General features: G+C 36.9%; 1 long non-coding RNA gene across 1 annotated transcript in view; it reads left to right on the forward strand.

Annotated features, from left to right (window-relative positions):
* Positions 1–23,333, forward strand: part of LOC118351991 (uncharacterized) — a 79,079-nt gene that overhangs the window by 27,399 nt on the left and 28,347 nt on the right. The window contains exon 2 of the long non-coding RNA XR_004808343.2: positions 20,303–20,395. This is a non-coding gene — a long non-coding RNA (uncharacterized LOC118351991). The remainder of the gene's footprint in view (positions 1–20,302; positions 20,396–23,333) is intronic.

Below are 23,333 nucleotides of genomic sequence, written 5' to 3' on the forward strand. Positions count from 1 at the left end.
AGTCAAGGTTAGTTAGATAGAAGGAAAAGTGCAATGTAATTGTTCTTGAGCCACGATAAATATGCTTTTCTCACTTAGATTTTGAGAATTCTCTGTACTGAAAAATTAAGAATGAGAAGAGATCCTAATAAAGATTAAATTTGACAAAATGTTTATTTGACAAACTGGATCAAGAATGTATATGATGGGACCCCTGGATGGCTCACCGGTTGGGCGCCTGCCTTGGGCTCAGGTCGTGATCCCGGGATTCAGGATTCAGGATCCAGGATCCAGGATCCAGTCCCACATCAGGCTCCCTGCTGGGAGCCTGCTTCTCCCTCTGCCTCTCTCTCTCCGTCTGTGTCTCTCATGAATAAATAAATAAATCTTTAAAAAAATGTATATGGTATAAATAATACATGGCATTAGAACTTATTAAAATATTCAGTTAATAAAATTTTATTAAGCATCCTGGCATTGAATTAGATTTTTGGGAGACCATATGACACAGAACCTGTCCTCAAGGCAACCACAGAGTGTAAATAAAACAGTAAATGACTCTAGGTAATGGCATATATAAGTCATATGGTATTTGGAAGATTTTTTTAACCTTAATATCATCAGTATTAATGGTTCTTAAAGCAGTCGTTAGGAGCTCCAGAAAGAGAATTCAGCCTTAATAGTTTATATTTATGAAAAGTTTATATTTATCCTAAATAGATTTTTCTCCAGTATGAGGTACCTTAGTTACCCTTTTTCTACCTTTGTGAGTTTATTTTTTTACCTATTTGTGTGTAGAAATAATAATGTTAAAGGACATGAGTTTGTCTTTTGATAGCATTTTGTCCACATTCCATAATTATTTTAATTATTTAGTGCTATCAATACTATATAACAAATGCTCCATAATTATAACTTCCACTAGGCGATTCTATTAAAATTTCAAAGTGATAATTAGCCTATGTTATAATTCTTGTTTTCAATATCCAACTAGCTCACATAAGCAGATTGGTTTGTGCAGCCACTTCTTTGCCTTTGTCATAAAGGCCAGGTTTTTCATGTGGATCGTTTATATTTGACCTCTGAACTAGGAAGAGTATTTTATAGATGCTCTATTTAATTCTTTCTGGTCTTCCCACACACAACTTCTACCATGGTAAGCAGTCTTTACAACAGGCTCCTATAAAAGACATATGACAGACTGAATAGTCTTTAGGGCAGGCCCCTATAAACAATAAAAATAAGTTTATTTGGGTTTGGGGATAGAACCAAACACCTACCCTTTATTCTCCCAACCAAAGTCCAAGGGAAGATACACTCACTAATTGGCACCCTTTTCCATAGGATGGCTGGAAGAATTCTGAATCTGATATTATTGGCCTTTCTTGGACCAGAACTCATTATGTAGTTCCCTCTATTTCATGTCCCAGGGAGAGATGAAAGGGTAGCATTGAGTCTCCTCATTGCAGCATCCAAACACTGGCTAGAATCCCAAACACTCAGACTCAGAATATGAGCTGCGTTCATATCTTCTATCACATTGCCCTGCTCCTCCCAAGTAGGGCTAGCTCATCACTGATCCTTCTCTCTTAACCATGTTCCCTCAGATACCTGGCTTTTCTCTTAGTGTTCTATTTTCTCCACCAAAGATCAATTCAGGGAGAAGTGGAATTCTAATTATAGTTGCCACAGTGGTTTTATCTCACTTAGGAAAAAGAAAATAAATTGAATTATTCTTCTGGCTATATCTTGCTGACCAAGAGGGAAAGTTTCTTTTCTTTTCTTTTTTTTCTTTCATTGCTCTTGTCATGTTTTAAGTCAACACACTTGTCATCTGAACCCTAAGCATATTTAATAGGATGTTTCCCTTTCTTTCACTCAGGGACAAATATCATGATAATATTTTGTTCAAAATCCACATATACAGGTGGATATATTTTTCTTTCTCATTCCTCAATTTTTAGAATTGGTACAGGAACATGATTGAAATTCAGTTTCTTAAAAATTAGATAGTTCTCTATGTCTAATTCATTAGATTTTACATACTCCTTTGAACACCCTTTTTTTCCCCACTTCCCAGCTTCTTTGTTCCCATCATACAAAGTAATCCTTGCAGAAATTATCAGCATTATTCTCCAACCTCTCATTCCTCAACTGTCCAATTAAATCCTATCAGCTGAATTATAGATGTCAGGAACTATCCTTTTGTTTTTGAGGGAAACTGAAGGAGCGCTATTTTAGTACCTCAGATTAATCAGCATCCAATTAACCTTGCTTAGTCTAGTTCTGACCTAGTAGCTAGGGTTCTGACCAGTGCCCACTACCAAGTGCCCACCTTTGTCACCAATATCTGAATATCTGATACGGGATTCATCTTTGAGAATTTACCTGGATAATGTACTCATCCTTCCCATGAGCTTACTTTATCTTCATTTCTATTGCCCATTCTCTTCTGTATTGCTATCCCATCCACTATCTCTTTTTTAGTTTGGTGGTTTCCTCAACTACCCCAAATTCCAAACACCAACTGTCATCCAAACTACATCTCCTCTCACTCACCCCATTTTCTGCATTATCATATTTTCACTGACTTTCTCCTGAGCTTGTCTGTATAGATTTGTATGTCAGAATTTTCCAAGAGTTTTTAAAACTATATGTTTAAGTGTGTGTGTGGTTATGTGTGTTTGGGTCAGGGAGGGCTCAAGAAGAAAGGAGAAAACTCAGACTCAGACAAGTAGCTGAATAGATGTAGACAAGTAAAGGTTGAAGGAGCTCTTGCCCTTTTGTGTATTAATTCTCCTCTTTCTGCCTTCAACTGCTGGCCTCACCCCATGTAAGTTCCTTCATTCAACTGAGTATTGGCCCCTTCCTAAAGCTGAGTCCACCCCAATATCTGCTCCTACTACTCCTCTTCCTAGTGGAGAACCCAGTCTCACTTATACCATCATTTGACGACAATTCATGAATCATTACCACATGGACCTTCCAGAAGGGAAACAGCTAATACAGCTCTTTCTAGAGACACAATTTGAGTTCTGGAGATACAGTTTGTTCTAATATACAAGACAGATGGGAAACACACACTCTTAGCACCTGCCTGAGTTACCAACACTTAGATGTTTCCTTTCAGCAGGTGTCATGCTATGGGAAAAATACATCACCATGCAGGAGTATGTGAAGGACAAGCAGTCATAGATTAATAATCAGATACTCTCAGAGCCCAGTAATGGATTGAAACCAAAACCAGAGATACAATCTCCTTACTATGAACATTTGCTTATAAATGGCATCTGTTGATTTCTTTTTTTCTCCACTGACTTTGTATTAGTTTAGGCTGCCACAAAGGAATATGATAGACTGGGTAGTCTAACAACAGATAATTATTTTCTTACAGTGCTTATAGTCTGGAAGTTAGAGATCCAAGTGCCGTCTGGGTGGTTTCTGTTGAGACTTCTTTTCCTGGCCACCTTCTCACTGTGTCTTCTCAGGAAGAGAGGGGAGGAAGGGAGAGAGTGAAGGTAGAGAGGGCAAGCTGTCTGGTATCTCCTTTTATAAAGGCACTAATCCCATTATGAGTGCCCCACCCTCATGACCTCATCTAACCCTAATTATTTCCCAAAGGCCCCATCTCCAAGTACTATCCTATCCTGCTGGAGGCTAGGGCTTCAACACACAGATTTGGGGAGACACAGATATTCATTGTATAGCAGGCTTGTTGTCCTATATGTATTTTTTCCTCACCAAGTTTTAACTGCGTGTTTTTTAGAGAGCAAGTTTCGAGCTATTCTTTGTAAAGCAACTTCTCTGTATCACAAAATATTGCTAGTTGAAGAATGATTTCTGGTAATTGTAATTATACTCAAGCTCTTAACTTGTAGGAACTTGGAAGAAGAAAAGAAAAAAGTCTAGGTTGTATTAGCATTGTGCCTTTAAAATTAAGGTGGGCACATGATGTAATAAGCACCGGGTATTATATAAGACTGATGAATCACTGAACACTACCCTTGAAATGAATAATATCCTTTATGTTAATTAGTTGAATTTAAGTTAAAAAATAAAAAATAAAATAATATCTTTTTAAAATAATGGTGATAAATGCTGCAACACAGGCATAGGTCATGGATTCGGCTATGATTGTAAGTGTAATAAAATGTATTTTGCACATAGCAACATCAAACTGTGAAGCTACACTCACTTACAAATCCTCATTACCTTATATACGAAAACTTACGCTGAGTGGCCTGAAATAAGGTCATTATACCCTGACGCTTTCACAACCTTCTCCTTTTCTTTATAACAAGTGCTCACTATTATGGGAAGAATGCCTGCCTTTTCTTTGCAGCTTTGCAGAGCTTTAAGGAAGCAGGGTTTTTAATCACATTCTTCTTTTCTTGCTTGCACTTCTGACTTCTCTAAGTTGGCAACAGAATTTTAAGTTCATCTCTGAGATAGCATCACTCTTTAACCTTGGACAGTTTAAAAGTCTCTACCAGGGCATTTCTAGGCATTTTATTGCTTCATTCCTTTATTCTCATGTCAAGGATAAGTGGATTTGAGCCAACAAACAAAATTAGAGCAGAGCCCTTACTCTATTTCCAGATCAGCTAAACCAATTAATACAATTTAATTAAAACTTATTTTTTTTCCCCTTTCTGCAGAAGGGGCTCTGAGTGCAGCTGTTGCAATAGGGTTTTTAGTGTGCGGCTCCAGCTTCATTTAACTCTTGCAGCGACATTTTCAGAGTGAGATGCTACAGGAATGTGACACTACTAATCGACCTCGCTTTAAATTCTCACGTAGCACCAAGGCAAATTACCTCTTTAAGTTGCATATTTTCTTTTCTTTCTTTCTTTCTTTTTTTTTTTTTTTAAGTTGCATATTTTCTTAATCTGAAAAAAAGAAAGGTGATTCGATTCTTACTATTTTCTCTTGGGATTTAGGATACTCTTCAGGAGTATCTGTGCCTCCAATGAACTGTTCGCATTGGGAAGGTCTCAACCAATTCATTTGAATAAATGTAAAGTACACCTGTTACGAGAAGAAATGTCCTCTAACGATAGCATAGGATGTTTTAACTTGAATAGGAGTAAAAATTTCATAACAGGGATGAACCCCATTTTTTCCTCTGTAATATTTACCTTGAGCATTCCTGTAAATGAGAAGAATGTGGTATTAGCAAAATAATCTCAGATTCATTGGGATACAAGACAAATCCAGCAAGAGTGTCCCTCTTCACTTAGATCCCCTCACATTTTTTCATGGGTTTTTAGAGGTCCCTCCTGGGATTCAGCCTGTTATGGGCACAGAGTTCAAATTCCTTTCTCAAGAGTACACAGTTATAACTTACTTTATTGCTCTTCTCTGACACTCTTTTCCCTTTCCCTAACCATGAAATCTTTTTTGAGATTAGGGCAAAAACACTTATTCTTACTTTGTATCCAATCAGAACTGAGTTTGACTGCAGGTAAATAAAGTGGATTAGTTTGCTCACATAGAAGTCTGGAGAGAAGTAGACTAGGTTGATATAGTAGCCAAGCACCCCATGTAGAACCCGGGTTTTCCTTTCTTCTTTTCTGCTAGACTTAATGAACAACCTTCAACATCGTGGATATAGGACAGTTCTAGAAACTCCACACACCCCATCTATGTTACCAGAAGGGTGAAGGAAAAGGGAGAGAGCAAAAAGTATTTATGCCAACAGAGTCCAGCTTACATTTAAATATTTTCTTAGAAATCCCATCTAGTGACTTCTTTTTTGGATTTTAATTAAGTACAGAGAATCTGGGAGAATGAATATTTTTATCTTGAGACAATGATTCACTCAAATAAAAGTGGGGTTCTTTTAGTGCAAAAGAAGATAAAAATATACATTTCATGGACAACTACTTATATCTTCCAAAGTCTACAGCATGGCTACCCGACACCTATATATACATTTATTCTAATATTTTACCCCTTACAGAATATTGTAAAACATGTGTAGATATTTTTACCTGTCGAGATGACTGAGGAAAAGTGTGTGTTAGTAGCATTTGGTGTCTAGGAGCTAGTGATGTTAATTGTCCTGTTACATGTGTAATACTCTCAAGTAATAAAAAATTACCTCAGCTAGAATCCAAATGTTGGTTCCCATTCAAACACAGGAATACCACTTTCCTGACAGGAAATTATATCCAAAATTCAAAACTGTTTCTCTTCTAGGTCAGATGAAGGATATCTGGGACTGTGTAGTTTTTACCAGATGTACCAGTAATCCAGTTACCCACCTGTAGAACATCTAAAATATAATGGTGATATAGGAAGAGCATTAGTTGCAATTAAAATTCACATCTGGAAAAAAGGTGAAGTCAATAGTTCATGGCATATAGCAGATCCTCCTGATAAGAATAACCACAACTCTTCATTGACTAAGCTGGTAGCCTCAGTTTAGGTATCTTGGAAGATTTCTCTGGTCTATTATCCTTCACTGCCATGTTTGAGCACCTTTGACCATCGAGTTTTGGGATAGGAGCATACTTTTAGGGTTGCATTTGCTCTTAGCACCGTTCAGAATAACAAAAATTGCTTTTGGCGTTGAATAGTTACAAGAGGATATTGCCCTGTCCTGGAATGTTTGTTTACTTGTTTGTTTGTTCAGACAATATGGGTTCCTGAAAACTTAGTAGGCTTTCAGTCTGCTTGCTTTAGCCAATTTTCTGAGTAACTATAGCCAAAGATCCTGTGTGGATATAGTTTTATGCATGAAAGTCTGTTATCTACTGGCTTCTGTGACCTGACCATTTTCCTAAACCCCTACTGTTGCCTTAGGGTAATTTGAAACAACGTTGGATAGGGATACAAACCTTTTTTTCCAATGATCACTCCCTGTATTTGGCAGAGAATTTTTGTAGAAGGAATATGGGAAAGGCCCAAGATACCAATCTAAAACTGCTTCTTCTAAACTGTCCTTTATTTAAGACAGGGAAGAACTTATATTGTTCAAACCTCTCAGGCTCAAACCATGAGAGTTTCACTCAACTTTGTCTCTTGGCCAAGCAAGTTACTTTGCTAACCCATCTCTGTAGACAGATGGTCTAATTGTAGTCTGCGCTCATTTATCTATTGTAGAAGTTGGCTGAAGGAGGAAAGAAGAAAGAACAGATCCTACCATCTGAATTGTTCCTGACATTTTCCCTTGGTTTGTATCTGGTCAATACCCAATGTGGTTATATTTGAACCGAATGTTTGTTACTGAATTTGTGTCTCTGCCCCAATGATCACCCTGACAAATATTTACTCTTCCTTCTAGACTCAGGTAAAAATCTCCTTTTTCTTTTATTAAATATTCTTTGATAAATATTAGGCAAAGTTGGAGGTGTGTCCTTCCACTGTTTCATAATTCTCTGCATGCACATCCATTAAAGTACTTATTACACATTTCAAGGGAAGACTCCCTGTGCTCTTAAACTTATATCATCAGTTTATAGACCAATGACTGTTACATAGATTATATAAATAGATTTTAAATATTTAGTGAATGAATTATACATGAATAAATAAGTTAATGATGAAAATATGAAATGCCTCAATTATTTGATTCCAATTTAAATATGTGTAATACACACAACACACACACACATCTAATGAATTTTCCTCCTTTCCTAAAAGTAAAATGACTGATGGGGGTTGAGTGGAGGAAGAATATATTTCTTCAAGGTTCAAATTATTTAGTTTCTGATGAAATTTGTTTATTTACAGAATATTCTCAAATTTGGGGGTTAATGTGACTTCTAAAGATTTCACGAGATTGTCTGAAGGCAGTTTAGACAGAGATTCCAGCAACATGCAACAAACATTCAATGAGCATTTGTGTTCAGTACAAAAGGAATTAGAAAAATATATTCCCAGGATATATGTATTTATCAAAATAGGTATTCTTCAGCATCACACAATAAACATACTACTGTAACATCATTTGTAAAGTGAAATTCTTTAGATCAACTCATCTGTCTCTATCGAATTAATTTTCTTCATCTGTCCTAATTATTTACTTGAGTGTTCAAACAAAACATGCCCATTTTACAAAATTCAATCTATTCTTGTAATACTATAATTATACAATATTACAGAAATAGATGCTACAAAAATTTCCCTATATTTTGCTCCCTAAAGACAAGTTTGGTAGACATATTTTCCAAATACAGACCAGAGAACAAAATCACCCTTAAGAATATAGCATGCAGGGCACCTGGGTGGCTAGTTGGTTAAATGTCTGCCTTTGGCTCAGATCATGATCCTGGAGTCCTGGGGTAGAGCCCCATGTGGGGCTCCCTGCTCAGCAAGGGAGCCTACTTCTCCCTCTGCTCCTCACCCCATTCATGCTCTCTTTCTCTCAAATAAATACATAGAATCTTTAAAAATAAAAAAAAATATAGCATGCACTCATACAACTCAATAACAAAAAAGCTCAAATAATCCAATTTTTAAAATGAGGAAATGACCCAATAGACATTTTTCCAAAGAAGATACATGGATAGCCAGTAGGTACATTAAAAGATCCTAAGCATCACTAGTTATTAAGGAAATGCAAAATAAAACCACAATGAGATCTCGCCTCACACATGTCAGAATGACCATAAAGAAAAAGAGAGAAAATAAATGCCAGCAAGGATGTGAAGAAAAGGAAACCCTTATGCACTGTTGATGGGATTGTAAATTGGTATTACCACTATGGAAAATAGTATGGAAGATTCACAAACAATTAAAAATAGAACTACCATATGATCTAGAAATTTCACTTCTGGGACTATAACCAAAGGAATGAAAACACTAACTCAAAAAGATATCTGTACCCTGATGTCACAGAAGCATTATTTACAATAGCCAAGACATGGAAATGACCCACGTGTCCATCAATGGATGAATGGACAAAGTGGTGGGGTATATATATATATATATATATATATATATATATATACACACACACACACAATGGAATATTATTTGGCCATAAAAATGAGGAAATTCTATGATTTGTGACAATATGGAGAGATATTGAAGGCATTATTCTCAGTGAAGTAAGTCAGACAAAGAAAGGCAAATACTGTATGATCTCAGTAATATATGGAATCAAATAAAAAACAAAAATAAAACCCCAAATTCATAGAAAAAGAGATCAGATTCTGGCTACCAGAGGTGAGGGATGAGAAGAGGGGACACAGAAGTAAGGTGGTCATTATAGGTTAAGTGCTAGGAATGGAATGTACAACATGACGACTACAGTCAACACTGCTATGTGATATATGAGAAAGTTTTTAAGAGAGAAGATCCTAAGCATTCTAATCACAATGAGAAATTATTTTCTTTCCTTTTTTTTTTTTTTTTTTGTTGTATCTGGATGAGATGATGGATGTAAACTAAACCTATTGAAGTAATAATTTCACAATATATATCAATGAAGCCATCATGCTGCATACCTTAAATTTATATTGTAACATATACCAATCATTTCTCAATAAAATCAGGAAAAAAAATTCCCTCCCCTCATCCCCCAAAGAAAGAATAAACCATGCTAGTTTGACAAGGTAGTTGCCTGAATGGCTATTCTACACAGAGGTTTGGCTAAAAGAGAAGAAGAAATATGATGTGAGAGTTTAAAGGGAGAAAATAATTGAGTGCAGGTTAAGACTTTTGAAAATGTATTATTTGCTTGTTTTTTCTTCCTTAAGATGATCAAGTTTGAAAATCTTTGTAGGCTAAGAAGAAAATCCAATAGAAATAAATGATTTGGAGAATGAAAATAGATGGGTTTATGTCTTTAATAGATGGAATACAATGTGATATATCACATTTTTAGCTTATATAAAATTTAATTCATAGGATATCAGATCCAGATATCTCCCCTCATTGGACAGATTTAGAAAAATATAGCCTATTCAAGTTGAGTGAGTTCTTCTCATTCACTTCCCTAATTCCAATTTCAACTGGTAATCTCAAATGTGGAGGTGGTGAGATTTAGGGGACCATCTCTTTCTTAACATTCTTAACATCTACAGGTGAATAAGAAAGACAACAAAGGAAAGGGGAAAAAGAAAAGAAAGAAGAAGAGGAGACGAAGGGAAAGGAAAGAAATTTAATTCTTGCTCCTACTTTTCAATTTCTTCTTATCTAGTTTTGTCAAGGTTTCTTCACACTAGTCACATTGGTGGATGGATAAAGAATGGATAAACATTATATGTTTTTGAAAAGTAATGTTATTCAATTTTCAAAGCAGTTCAATGTATTTCTGCACTGCAGATATAGAGCTGAGATTCAAATAAAGTATCTATGTTTTCTAAGTTCATGTAACTTAGAGTTGGGAGTCAAGATTTGGAACCAATTTTTTTTTTATTCCCAAGTAGAGATTTCCCTTCCTTAGCTTCAATATTTTTTTTTCAATATTTTAATATAAGTGTTAACTTATCCTTAACATTTAAGGAAAATATCTAATGTTTTGAAGTAGTTTGTCTTTACATTTTAAAAATCAGAACTTTTCTAAATATAAAATAATCAATACATTTATTGACTACTCAAATAAGATACAGCCAATATTGTGCTAGATGCTAAGTGCTGATTGCTCATGTTATGACTTTTGGTCAATAAAAAGTCCTCTTCTTGGCAATCTCATGGCAAATCCAGTTTTATGGGACCTGAAGCTTATGGTAACTGAGGAACCCCTTCATAGAAAAATAATTGAAAACAATAAAATAAAAATCAATTATAAAAGTGGATGTTTACGTAGAATGAGAAAAAAATACATCAATCACAAATTTTTAAAAACTGACAACATCAATTATCACAAAATTCAGAAGAGCAGCATGGTATTTTTACTAATTAATTACTTGACCCACTTCTATAACATATTTTGTCCCGTACTCTTGGGCTACATGCTCTTTAGTTGCCTTTTCATAGGATAATAATTTTGTAATATTTTCTTTAGAAATGTGGAGAAGATAATTTAATCCTCTCTACTTCAGGGTTGATTAAAAATATATTTTCCATCATTTACAGTTTAGGAAAGATTATTTCAGTTTTACAACCTGGTATTGCTAATATCATTTAAATATCTGGGTTTGGGTCAATTTCCAAAACTATCAGATTTTTGTTATATATGAACTATAGGATTGGAGGGCATTTCAAATGTTCTTGTGCAGTGATTCATTTAGTTAGGGACACTCATTAACTGACAGGCTATGGATATCGTCATGTTATTACTTTAGGTAAACAGCACAGCAATCAGTAGTAGTGTTTCTACACCAGGACAGCTAGCAAGGACTTAACTGTCCATAGAAGTGACTGAAAACCATAACATTATACCTTTAACTTGCCCAATCCCAAAATGCCATTGCCACTTGGGTGAGAATGGTAGGGGCTATGAGCTTGACAGGGGATGCTGGATGAAAATGTGCAGCCAGATGGGATTAAAATGTCTTACTTTTACAAGTTTTAGAAACTTTACAGATGCAGCATCATAGTTTTCAATTACTTCCATGTATATAGTTCGGTTAATGAAAACTGTCCTGTATAGGAACGTTCCTACTGCCAAATTCCCAGTTCACCTGGAATAATAACATGATGACATCCATGGTATATCATTTATGTGTCCCAGTTAAATGAATAATTTTCATAAGAAAACTTAAAATGTCCTTTGATGCCTTGCTGAGGTCTCATAAAATTGTGTAAGGCCTGAACTTAAGCTCCATTAGTGAATAGGAAATCCTTCTCTAGTAAACTATTGCCAGAAAGAGTCTCCAAATCTCTAAGCAATTACTAAGTAAAACCAGTCAGAAGGTCATACCTCTTAATTTCTTGATTGCTCTACAATCACTCTGTTTATGATAGCCTAAATAAAGGAGGGTGAATAACTTGCACTGTTCTGTCTCATAAAATATATATTAACCAATAGTGGATGCTTCATTATTTTTTTAATTTATAAATTTGCTACTCCAGCTGAAGTAAATGTTTAGTTTTGATTTTAATTTTTCTTTGTAGAGATACAAGGAAGAACGAATGGTAAAGATCATGTCACAGTAATACATGGAGGTAATTAGGGAAATATAAAGCTTAACAAACTAATCGAACCTTAGGGTAGAGAAAGCTCTGCTACACCCAGCAAAGCTAAGCTTTGGGGGGGGAAGTTAATACTTCTTCAACAGTTGTACTAAGAACATTAAAAATACTTTTGCCAAGGAAGGATATCAACATTTTAATCTACCTTACACTGATAAAAAGAAAAACACACAGCAGGGAGGAGGCAGAGGCTGGTTTTCATGGAGCCACAGACGGTAGAAACAAAATGTCCTTTGTTTGGAGAATATTGCACCTGCATTAAATTTACTGCTGACATCTCTTCATAGAAATTTGATTTTTCTCTCATTCCCCCACCTTTGATTGTTTTCAACACTGAGGAATGTGAGGCATGCCAGTCGTCCTCCTTGTCCTTGCGACATTTCTGTCTTCAGCTGTGAAAAGAGAACAGGGCTTCCTCACCCCCTGGCCATCAGCACGTCATCTCAGAAATGCACCTGCGACCCGTAACATGACACTCTACTGTGCAGAGCTTCATACTTCTGTGACAGACGCAAGAGATCAATTTCCTGCTGATTGGGCCTCAGAGTCAGGGAACTGTTCTGACAAGGAAAGTCTCTTTCAAATAATCCTAACTACTAAGGGCAGTTCAAATACAAATGTAGAACCCTTCAAGGAGCTGTGATATCAATATCATAAGGAAAAGAACTGTGGCCATAAGCACAGAGGTTGTGGGGATTTCGTTGTGGCGGGGGGGGGGGGGGGGGGCGGGGGGCGCGGCTGAGGTTGTCCATATAGTGAGTTGACTTTGAGATTTTACGTATTGTCTGAATATTCCACATAGTTGCCAAAGGAGAGAATGTGAGTGTGATGGATAGTCCATCATGCAAATTTGATTCAGGAATTTTTTTTTTACCTATGAAATCATTATATATTATAGATGAATTGAGCTTTGTTACTTATGTTTAGGCCCTTGTAGCTTCCTCTGAGGTTTTGCAAAGGTAGAGTCTACTCTACATCTGTATCCTGTGTACCTCTATGATCGCCCCTGCACTTGTGCACAGCAGTTTTTTACTTAGCTTTCATCTCTTGTCCTATCCATGGGTTTCCTAAGACAGAGCAGTGCTAAATCCCCTGGGCCTCAGTACCCTGCATTCCATCTTGGCAAATCTCTACTAAATGTTCAGTTTTTAGTGGATTAATGGATTGTCAATTGGATTAACCACTTCCTAGAGGATCCTGGAGATACAATAACATTTTTCACTGAACTATGTCAGTTTGGTCTTGACTTCAAGCTCAGAATTTTTCTTGAATTAGGAAAGCAGAGAAGAAAGAGAAGGAGGATAAGCAAGTTCAAAAGATGAAGTGTGTTATCTTATGGTCAGAAGATGTGGGTTCCAAATATGACTCTAACACCTGCAAGCTGTGTGACTTTGAGAACTGATTTAATTTTAAGCATAACTCTCCTTTTCATAAAATGGGGATAATAAAAGAATCTAGGAGATTAAATGAGAAAATGAATGTAAAATGCTTAGGGTTGCTTGCTCGAGAGAAAGAATTCAATAAAAATTAGCAGTACTAGAAGAGTAAGAAAAAAAAAAAACTTTGGCTTCAGTTTATGGAAGATTTTATCTGTGTATCATAAATTAGAAGAAAGTTCCAAAGAGGTGGAGGCACGGTTAAGAAGATGTGCCTTTAGGCCACCTTCTCTTCCTATCTACTCAGAAATCACCAGATAGGGCCCAGCTTCTATATTACTATTTGCTGTATGAGTACCTATAAACCTCCCTCTGTAAACTGCAAATGTGCCAAAGATTGATTTATTTTTTTGGCAAAAGGGCAGAATTAAAATGGAAGCCATTTAGATGTCTTTTCTCACACTGAGACTACATTGCTCACTTTTTATTTTACCATTTAACATTTAACATGAAAAAAAAAAAAAAACATTTAACATGAGAGTACTCGGAGATACTTTTAAACATCATCCATATACTTGGCTATAATCCTCCAGTCTACAGTTGTCTCAAAAGATCCCATCTCTCCACATTCCATGACTATTTCCAAATTGCCCCGATCTATCAGATTCAAATACAATGTTAGCTCATAAATAGGCTACTTCATTGTGACTAATTCAAAGTCTTTCCCCTATTTCTCCCAGATTCTCTTCTTGTTAGGAAGTAGAGAACAACAACAACAACAAAAATTTAGCGGCAAAAATTTATGTAACTTTAATCTTATAAATGTTACCTAAGTATACCCCATTTTCTTAGTCTATGAGGTCACTCTTTAATGTTCGTATCACAGTGGTTGAGCCTGATAGGCTCATAGGAAACTGCAAAGTCTAGACTCTTACCGGGTTTGCTCTTTGCTAACTCCCAAGTATTTTTGGCTTGGGAAGGCCTCCAAGTTCCCCATATCTGCCCTAATTGTTGATCACCCATCAGTCAGCTGTCTTTTCCACTGTAGGGTCAGGACCTTCCTCCCACCATCTTGAACCTGGCCTCTCTCAGTCGTCTGCTGCTTTCCCCTTGCACCAGCTCATCTCAATTTGTTAGTCAACTCCTCTGAATGGTAGCTAAGACCTGACCATTGCTTATTTAGCTTTTCTCAGAGTTTACAGGCCACACTTATCAATCACAGCCCCCTTCGGGTTACTTCTGTCTAGATGTGGTCTTGCCACCATGTTGTAGGAATGATTTTATCACTACCACCTCTGCCAATGATAAAGATCTCGAACACATCTCCCTTACTCCATTCCTCTGCTGGGGACCATTTGTTCCTCAAACCTGGAGGAAGGGAAGGAGCATTTCTGCCTTTTACCTGTCCATAGCCTTTCAAATCATCATATTCTCTCAGGATAGATATCCTCTGGAATGTTTTACAGTGAAACTATCCAATCCTTCCAAAAGAAGGGCATCTGTAGGGGTATCATCTTACCTTTGAACTGCTTACAAAACAACTGTCTGTCATGTATACATTTTGAGAATATTGGGTGTTATTTAACTTCAACAGTGCTGTTGAGTGTAGCTTCCCCCCCCCCCACTAGTATGTGGGGGGAGGTCATGTCTCTGTCATTCTGCAGTTGTCTAAGACTGCTCTCAGGAGTCTAATCATCCACTTTACTCCAGGACTTATGCAAGATCAAAGGTACAGGACTCTCAAAGAATAAGTAATACACTCTGGAGTCAGTTCATTGTAAATTCACGTTCAGAAAAGTTACATTTTCCTAAAATAAGCTATCTCCCAAGATTCAGCTTTGTCTACCTGGAAGACTATTTATTTGAAGGAGCTATTTGGCTCTTGAAACACATTGTTATAAGTCTATCATTCCAGAATAAAGTTGTGTGTTATCTTTGCATAGCCAAAAGGTCCATGCAAATATTTATTTTCAAAAATAAAGAAGCAGTTTACTCTGAAAGTTAATGTAAGAATCCACCTTGATAGAAACAAAAGAAAAACACCGTGTTACCTTAAAAGTTAGTTTTTCCTCTTTCCTTGATAGATGCATATCTTCCAACATCTGGGGATCCTAGTCTCAGCCAAAATACTGTACAACTATATAACAGGATATTGTGTCAGAATCATATTGTGAGCTATTCATTGAGGGGTTTTGTCCATATTCTCCAAGGTAGCAAGGCTCTTTGCATTCTTTACTCTGGGATACTTGCAAAGTAGAAGCTAGAAACTTTGGCCAAATCCAACCTCCTCCATTGTTTCAGGTGTCTGGGAGAGAGACAAACATATACCTTTGATGGGGAAAAATATAAAAGAATATGTCCCTAGACATATCGGTGGCTCCCCAGAGCATTGCAAATACTCAACCACCTTTACAAAGCCCCAGAAACATTAATGCCCTCAGAGTGAATAAATTCTCTCAAGCATAGGAGCTCTCTGCCTCACTAGAAACGCCCACCATCAAAGTGAAGCCTAATACAACTGGGCCAACAAACCCAAAGGGTACCCTTAAGCTGAGAGAGCATATAACTCCAAGGTAACCAATGTAGACAAGTCACCGACATGGCTGTGGCTGCCGTATTGCTTGGGGCTCTGTGGCACCCTGGGACCATTGCAGATTTATGTATATTTAAAGGAAAATAGGAAATTGAGATTTTTTTCCTACATCTCAAATCGTGAACTGGGATTCACATTTTTCTCAGCAGAAGGATATTGGCAGAACCCCTATTTCACAGTCAAAGAAGCTGAGACCCAGAAGGAGATTCATGAACCTATATCCTAATATCTCACCAACAGAAGATGACAAAGCTGGGATTTGCATCTAGATCTGCTTAACCTCAAACACATGACCTTTTCAAAATTTCATTTTATTTTAATTCCAGTATAGTTAACATATAATGTCATGTTAGTTTCAAATACGACAAACATGCCCTTTTAACCAAAACTGGCTTTCAGGTTGATCAAAACTTGAGGAAGATAGTGACTATCCAATGGAGACACCTGGAAAATACCAACTTTACCAATGATCAAACTAACACCACAGCATATCAGCATCATAAACCCTTTGATATGATGAACTAAGAAGGATGCAGCCTAATATTTTTTTTAATATTCTTGCCCAAAATACATAACCTCTGTCCAAACATGAGAACACAGCAGACAAGCCCAAGTGAAGGGACAGCCTATAAAATAAAAGGTCACTGTTTTTCAAATGTGAAGGTCATGAAAGACAAGGAAAGACCAGGAGACTATTGCAGACAGGTGGTAAGGTGACATAGCAACTACACATGATGGAAAATTCTGGATTGGGTCCTGGGACAACAAAAAGAACACTAGTGAAAACCGGCGAGATTCAATAGAACTGTTGTGTATTTAATAATATCATACTGATGTTAAAACCCTGTTCTTGGGATCCCTGGGTGGCGCAGCGGTTTGGCGCCTGCCTTTGGCCCAGGGTGCGATCCTGGAGACCCGGGATCGAATCCCGCGTCGGGCTCCCGGTGCATGGAGCCTGCTTCTCCCTCTGCCTGTGTCTCTGCCTCTCTCTCTCTCTCTCTCTCTGTGTGACTATCATAAATTAAAAAAAAAAAAACCTGTTCTTCACAATTTTACTGTGATCATGTAAGGTCTTTGCTTGAGGGGGACTGAAATGAGGGATCTAAGGGAACTCATACTGTGCTACTTTTCTCTAAATCTAAAATTGCTTTTTACTTAGTTTTTTTTTTTTTTTTTTTTTAACTAAGAAACAATCTGCATCAATCATAGAGGAGGTTTCAGAGAAGATTTTTTAATCAGTTCCCAAATCACTTGCTGCAGACATTTCAGGACACCAGAGCTTATTCTAAGAACTCAGGAGGATAGTATCTCTGTGCACAAAAACTTGAGGGCACTTTTTTCCCCTGAGGGAAAGATAATTATGATGCTAAAAGCTAGGAGCTGAAGCAATGCTGTTGACCAGGCAAAACAAAACAGCACTCAGGCCCTTCTAATCTGAGACCTCCTTTATAAATTGTGGAAGACATTAGTCTGAAGCAGATATTTAATTGAATATAGTTAAGCTTTTCACACAACTAATTCAGGGAATTCCTTCTGTGATATTTATAAATGGAATGCTTCATACTTTAAGATTCTAGTGATGATGACTACCAGACAATTATTTCCATTGTTAAACAATTCAAAGATACGATTTCCAGCTAGAAAATATCTATTTATGAATCAAACATGGGCTGAACAAGCACTGTGCAGGAAACTAAATCCCTAGTACCAGAATATAATGAGATCAGCTCCTTGCCATGGAAACAATTGCTTTGGTGACAGGGTGGAAGTGAGGTTAGAATAGGGAGAGTGGGATACAGGGGTATGAGGTTACTACAGGGGTTAGATAAGAAAGGATAGCTGCCCCCCACCCCCACCCAGCAGCATTAGGAAGGATAAAGAAAATGCTATGAAATTAACAGATAAGAACACTAGCAAGAGAACAAAGCTATATGATGCCCCGTATCAAATATTGTGTGAAATGTGGTGGTAAAGAAAAGGAGAGAGAGACAGAAGGAGGGGAAAGAAGTGGATGTGATAGACATGTATCCAGGGAAAAAAATGAGGTGGGAAGAAAGGCAAGCTGATGGATAAGAAAGAGAAAGAAAGTCACTGATTTTACTAGAAAAAAAAAAACCAAAAGGACTTACCAAGATTCTTCAATTTCCTTAATGTTTTCTGTACCTTTTAGCCAACTCTGAAAGACCTCTGTAATCCCCACATAACCACCACCCTAATTCCAGCTAATATTGGCCTCAGGCATCATAATATCAATTCTAATACAATTTAGAATTTGACCCCTTTTTTTTTTTTTTTTTTTTTTTTTTTAGAAAGTTATTAGGAAACACAGTTATCAGGAAACTGCCCTTCATTAGTTACAGGATGTTTTTAGGAACTCAGATACACTTAGGCACCAATAAATAAACTCAAGAGTGGGGTTAAACTGAGACACTCAGGTTACACTGTTGCTATAATGCTAGGGAGTGGTCCTGAAGCAAATGACTGGTAATCATCCAAATGGGTGGATTCCATCTGTGTCCACAGTAAATATGCAGAAAGCACATTTATCCGTGTATTTCAAAAATTTTTACTGAGCATCAGGTGATACTCTAGGTTCTGAGGAAATAGTGGGAAATAAGTAGGATACCATCTCTGCTTTAAAAAGTTATTTTCACTATAGTAAATATGATACAAAAAAGAAAACAGAGTAGATGCAACTTGACCTGCCTGGAAAGTGGTAGGAGGAAGGGCAGCTACCTGACTTAGGTGTTCTCTGAGCTGAACATCTTAGATGTTCTTGAGAAGCTCTAGAAGGGTGAGGCAGGTGGGGGTGAGGGGGTGGGGAGAGGTGGAATGTTCCAGGTAGAGGCATACTGTGGTAGTTGCAGGCACAAAATCCAAAGCCAGACTTGCTGAATTTGAATCATGGCTCTACCAATTACCATCTGTGTGATCTTGGCCAAGTTCCTTAACTTTTGATGTTTCAGTTTTCTTGTCTGTAAAATGAGAGTAGGGGGACTGTGTTAAATACTTGAAGGAAGTGCTATTTATGTTTGTTAAATACATACAGGCATGCATGCATACATACATAAAGTTGGCCTGGGGGTACATTTACAGATGATTAGCAAAAAAAAAAAAAAAAAAAATCTAAAGGGTATAATGGTTATACTGAATCTTGAGGTTTGGAGCAGGAATGATGGAAAGCTGTTTAAAAGCAACTTGGAGTACTAGGGTAACTTCAAGTCATTTAGAAAAGATAGGGGCACAGGGATGTTCCAGGGGACATTCTGGTTATCTATCACTCTGTGACAAACTATCCCAAGACTAAGTGCTTAAAACCACAACCTATGATTATGTCTCATGATTATGGAGGTTGATGGGCTCAGCTGCAGGCTCTCATTGCAGTTGCAGTAAGATGATGACTGGGACTGGATTCATCTGGATTCTTACCTAGGAGCACCTGGGTGGCTCAGTCATTTAAGCATCGGCCTTTGGCTCAGGTCAGCATTCCATTGGTCCTGGGATCGAGCCCTGCATCTCTCTTTCTGCTCACTGGGGAGCCTGTTTTTCTCTCTCCCGCCCCCTCCTGCTTGTGCTCTTTCTCTCTGTCAAATAAACAAAACCTTTGAAAAAAAGAAAAAAAAAAAAAAAAAAGACTTCTTACCTTGCAGTCTGGTTCCTGGGCTGGAATGGCTGGAACAGACAGACCCTAGTTAGGCATCTCCCTGTCCATTCCATGTGGCTAGCTTGGGCTCTCTCACAGAATGGCAGTCTCTGGGCAATCAGACCTTTCATGGCAGTTTCCCATACAGCCAGAATTCCAAGAGATAGGAAGTGAAAGCTGTGAATTTTGTAAGGCCTTTACTTGGGCACTGCCACAGTGAGATTTCCACCACACTCTGGTTGAAAGAAACATGAACCAGCCCAGATTCAGGGGAGGGGACATAGACTCTACCTTTGATTAGAGAGAAGCCAAAGAATATGTGGCCATTTTTAATCTGCTTCAAGAGGTGAGGAGAGGCAGGGCTCTAGAACTGGGGGTGGGAAGGATGTCTATATTCAGGAGACCCCCATATAATATCCAGTCCTGTTTGAAATTTATCTAGTAGGTAATATTAGAGCCATCTTAGGTTTTAACTTTGAAAATAGTAAATCTCTAGATGTTACAACTAAAGATAAGATAAAGCAGATTCCTTTATTGTAAAGTTGTAATGAAAACATGAGAACCACAAGGGAAAGTAGAGAATATTGTTCTTCAATATTCTAAAGTGTTGTTCTTTCCTTCCAGCATTGCTTTCTGCAGAGAAATTCTCTAAAGGCCACCAAAGGGCCCTAAGGAACAAGACATGCAACTGCACCCAGGATGAATTCTGGATAAGAGGTGAGCTTGGAGTTTACCTAGCACTCAGAATTTCTCACTTAGTTTTATTGCTTTGATTTATACAAAGACCATTTTGGTGTTGGAGAGTTAACCAATCTTGGGAAGGTGGGTGTTGCATTTTTTGATATAGCTGCAATATTAACTCAGAGGAGCTGATCTGATTCTGTAGTCATTTCTTAGCAGCTAGTCCTGCAAAGAGTGTATAGACATCGTCCATGTTCTATAAACATTTCCATAAGCATCGATTAACATTTTCTCTCCTTCAGTTTCTATTTTTAAAATTAGAGTCCAAGAATTTAGAAAGTTGCTTATGGAAGGAACATTTGTATAGTTATAAAACTGAAAGCAATCTGATTTTCATCAACAAAATTCCACCTGGTATTGCCACATGTAGGATTTCTGGGCTAAATGGAAGATTCCTCTTTTATGTGCAGATTCTTAGGTACTAGGAGTAAGTACCTGGTCTGGATAACATGGTTCTTTCTTCGCCATGAAAAAAATGAAACACAGAGCTCAAAATAATTTCATTTAACCATTTTCCCAAACACAGGGAACACTTGCATTCTGTTTAATATGTGCCAGGTATGATTCAAAGTATTTTATAAATAATAATTCATCTTCTCATCATTAATACCCTATGAGACCACTGTTGTTATCATCATTCTCAGTTTTGCAGATGAGGCGTAGAGCAATTAGTAAGACAGGTAAAAAGTGACAGAACTGGGAGATGAGCCCATGTGGTTGGGCTCCAGATTCACATTCTCAAACACTATGGTTCATTGCTTCTATTTTCCCGGTATGGCCACTATTTTAGTCTCTTTGTAACTCTATTTTTTTTTTTTTTTTTTTTTTTTTTTTTTTTTTAAATTTTTATTTATTTATGATAGTCACACAGAGAGAGAGAGAGAGAGAGAGAGAGGCAGAGACATAGGCAGAGGGAGAAGCAGGCTCCATGCACCGGGAGCCTGACGTGGGATTCGATCCCGGGTCTCCAGGATCGCGCCCTGGGCCAAAGGCAGGCGCCAAACCGCTGCGCCACCCAGGGATCCCTGTAACTCTATTTTTGACTCTATTTTTGACTGTTACAATTATTGTAACTTCCCAGAGAGAAGAAGAAGTCCCCACTTCTGTGTATCCAAAGTCTCCAGCATTGGGCTTAACAAATAGAAGGGCCTCAAGAAATGGATTTGCCTAAATGAATGAAACTAGATTAATAATAGGAGGATAAATGATTCTTAGATCTTCAGATCTGTCATTTAAAGGACTGTATTATTTAACAATTATGATGTTTTATACACACTTTCAGTCTTCAATCATATTGGGAAGAATTTATATATTTATCCTATTTCTACTTTCTCCTGCATGTTTAAGCACTCACAATTTTTTGCTGTCTGAAAGGATTCATAATAAATCTTACAACTCAAATTTGATTCCAAAACAAAGATTGACAAAATTTGAATCAGAAGGTCAGATGTTATTTTTGAATCAGATAGCTCTTACCATAATAAAATTTTGAAAGAAATGACATTTTGTACATTAATGGTTTTTAGCCCTATTGAGAAATCTTTTTTTTTTTTTTTTTTAAACACAGGTAGGTTAATCAGGACGGATTTCTGTGAACCATAAACTCCTAAGTATACAATTTAATTGAGGACATTGTTGACAAAATGTCTATATGATAGGTACTATCACTGAGTATACATTGCTTACCAATGTATCATAGACATTTGAAAATGTATAGGATTCAGGAAATATTGTTTATTTTATTATTCTTTGCTAACTTTTGATACTAATGATCAACTTTAAGATAAAAAAAGCTATACTTTAATCACTGAACTATGCACATTCAATTTTAAGACAAGCCTCTTGACAAATAGAAAAGTTTAAGAAAAGTTATTTTTCTCTAAATGAGAGGGCAATTTTGTGAGAATGTTATAATTATGATCTTAATTTCCCAAGTTTATTGATTCAAGTCCTTGATTAAAACAATCCAGCATTTTTTTCTGCTGAAAAAAGACACATATACAAATATATTTATATGTATATTCAAATATATATGATACTTCCAATATTTGAAAACTATTTACTCTGAAAATCCAGTTACAAATGCTCCATTTTAAATATTTTCTGAAAATCAATTTATTTAAAATGTGAATCATTTTATACTGTAGGCTTCAAATATATAATATTTCTTGTGTTTCATATAAAAAATGAAACAAGACCTTTTCTTTACAAAAATCAAACTCAGAGATTCTAAAAAAATAAACATATGAAAGGATAGGTAATTTCAATATTGTTTTAATAAAAGCATGCTTTTCTTATTAAAGTTTTGGGATGAATTTAAGATGCATAAAACACAAACCAGGGATATTGTAACTGGGACACAATTTGAGGGTCTAATAAAACTGCAGACTTGAAGCCTCTAGCCCCTGTTACAAGGATGTTATCTGATTTCCTAAGTGTAGCTATTAGGCTGGCTTGTCAGCTGCCTGCCATTGGACCAAGAAAAGACCAACCTTCACCTCACTCCTCATCTTTAAATAATATGTAAGGGTTCCAAGAGGAGGCACGGGGGTGGGTGAAATGGAGGCAGCATGGAATATGCCAAATGAAATGGTCTAATGTAGCAAAATGGTTTGGTTATTGCATCTTTTTTCTTAGACCAGGGAATAACCTCTATCTGTTACAGAGATTCTGACAGCGACCAAGGCAAGTCAGCTAGTGCTGAGTGAAGTTGGACAGTTCGATACTGAATGCAGCAAAGAGACATTCTTAAAAGGCCAGCCACTTCAGGATAGACTGAATGTCAGCAGCCATGTATTTGACAACTAAAGTCCTCTAGTAGGGAGATGACTTACGTGGTAGTTAATAACTGAACGTGCAAACCTTAAGGAAAGACTAGATATACAATAACTTGTTTTCCTGTTATCTAATCTGA

This window comes from Canis lupus, chromosome 22, assembly GCF_003254725.2.
Source record: "Canis lupus dingo isolate Sandy chromosome 22, ASM325472v2, whole genome shotgun sequence".
Taxonomy (NCBI): Eukaryota; Metazoa; Chordata; class Mammalia; order Carnivora; family Canidae; genus Canis; species Canis lupus.